The sequence below is a fragment of the Rhinolophus sinicus genome, linkage group LG06, assembly GCF_036562045.2.
Source record: "Rhinolophus sinicus isolate RSC01 linkage group LG06, ASM3656204v1, whole genome shotgun sequence".
Lineage (NCBI taxonomy): Eukaryota > Metazoa > Chordata > Mammalia > Chiroptera > Rhinolophidae > Rhinolophus > Rhinolophus sinicus.
In genome coordinates, this window is record NC_133756.1 from 14,699,924 (window position 1) to 14,702,357 (window position 2,434).

The following is a 2,434-nucleotide window of genomic DNA, read 5'->3' on the forward strand; positions in this document are numbered from 1 at the left end:
TTTTCACTTGCAGTTTGAGTGTACTAGTTTTCCACAACCTCATCAACATTGGACATTGTCAATTTTAAAGATTTATTCTAAAATAGTTGGTATAAAATCTATACTGAAGGGTGACTCCTGCTGCTCCCTCTTCCCTTTCTCCCTCTTCCCCCCCATATTCTCCTCTTCCTTCAGCATCTTCAATTGGAGATAGAGAGGAGACCAAGGGGAGAGGGAGAGTAACCAGAAATAAAAGAGCCCCATAAGTTGAGATATAACTGAATTTTTATGTGCAACCCTTGCCTTCTCACGCCACTGAACTGGAAAGGGTGATCAAAGGGTACAGGAAATAATAGCTATGATACCAAATGCTTGCTCTGACTTCAAACCTTGCCCAAGTTCACCTTCTTTCACTCAATTCATTGAATCCACTCATTGAATCCCTACTATATGCTACTCAATAGTGGACACTGTAGCCACATCTGTGAAGACAGACAAGGAGAGTCTGCTTTCATACAGTTAATATGCTATGAAGTTGAAAGGTGTATGTGTGTGTGGCGGGGGTGAGGTGGGGAGACTGACCATATAATTTTGGATGGTGAGTGGATGAAAAAAATAAACCAGTGATTGAGGTCTACTTTAGATTAGGTGCCATTTCCCATCTGAGTGACATCCGAGCTGAGACTTGAGCTACAAGGAGCACTCCCCACCCTCACTGAGATCTAGAAGAGTATTAAAGACAGTTAACAGCTAGTACCAAGGCCCTAAAGGGAGGACAGTAGTCACTCTTAAACGAGGAGGATACATTATAATAAAAATGAACTGGTAGCTTAAGATGACTAACCATAGAGCTGGGAGGACTATGGGTGGAGCTGGGCTCCTTGTTAACTCTCTAGTCCCGACTTCTGTTAAAACTTTGTGGTAACTCCCAAGGGAGGGATTCATCTATAGAGAGGTCTTCTTGGAAAGGGGCTCTCTATTTTTGCACGTGTGTGGCCAGTTGGAGCCCAAGCCAGAGGTGTGCATTCCCACATTGCTGTGGTGGTTTTGTTTTTTTTTTCTTTTCTCAAATAAACCACTTTTTGGTGGATTGTCTGGAGAGTTATTTTGGCCAGTCAACAGTTCCAAGACCCCCAGTAGATGCCTGAAACCATAGATAGTACCGAACCCTGTATATATTATACTATGTTTTCCTATACATATGTACATACATACCTATGATAAATAATTGATAAATTAGGCACGGTAACAGATTAACAGTAACAATAAAATAGAACAATTATAACAATATACTGTAATAAAAGTTATGTGAATGTGGTCCCTCAAAATATCTTGTACTGTACTCACCCTTCTTGTGATGTGATACATGTGAGATGAAATAGGGTGAATGACACAGGCATTGTGACATAGCTTGAACACAAGCTCCATACCTTGACAGTTGATCTAAGAACCAAGACACCTACTAGGTGACTAATGGGCAGGTAGCACATACAGGATGGATACACTGGACAAAGGGATGATCCACATCCCAGGCATGTAATTTAAAACTTATGAATTGCTTATTTCTGTAATTTTCCATTTACTATTTTTGGATTGCGGTTGATAGCAGGTAACTGAGCCCAGAAAGGTGAAAACGTGGATAAGGGGGGACTACTGTATCTGTCTGTGACCTTGAGGAACAGAAAGGCCAGAGTATAGTAACTGAGGGCAAGTAATACAAGACGAGGCCAGGTAGGTGGCAGCCAGATAATGTAACGTAGGCCTTTGTACGTAAGGCATTAGATTTTATTCTAAATACAGGAAGCCAGATGTGATTTATACGCAGATCTATTTAAAAAGCTCCAGCTACTCGACTGGAAATCATTGTAAGTGACAAAAGTGGAAGCTTGTGGCAAAACTGGAACTAAAATTTTAGTGTCCTAATTTCAAGGAAGGGCTGAATATTTATTGACACCTTATTCTCCAGGCTGTTGTAAGCGCTGAGGATGAAGAGTTCCTGCCTTCGTGGGGCTGACAGCTTAGTGGGCAGGGGTAAGAAACAGCACGTGTGATGGTTCAGAGGTCTTAGCTGCAAGGGTTGATAAGGACCCTAGAGACTGCCTGGTCCAAACACCCTAGCCTGAGCGAGAATAATTTTAACTTCACTTAGTGTAGCCATGTGAAAGCTCCGTTGACTTTGAGCAAAAAAAAAAAAAAGAAAAAAGGTCGAGACCTTCTTCCTCTTCCCCACCTCCTCAACCTGCACCCGCGTCCCCACCCTCCTACCCACGTTCTACACCCCCCTCTCCAGGGAGAGTCAAGCGAGTTAACAGCTTTCGGTCATGTCATGGTCAGGACCGAAGGGAGCCCTGGCCACCGCTGCATTCCCCAATTTCCGCGCGAAAACCAGCGAGCCCTCCACCGCGGGGGCGGGGCTCCAGGGGGCGGGGCCTCGGCCGCGGTCTCCGTCGGCTCT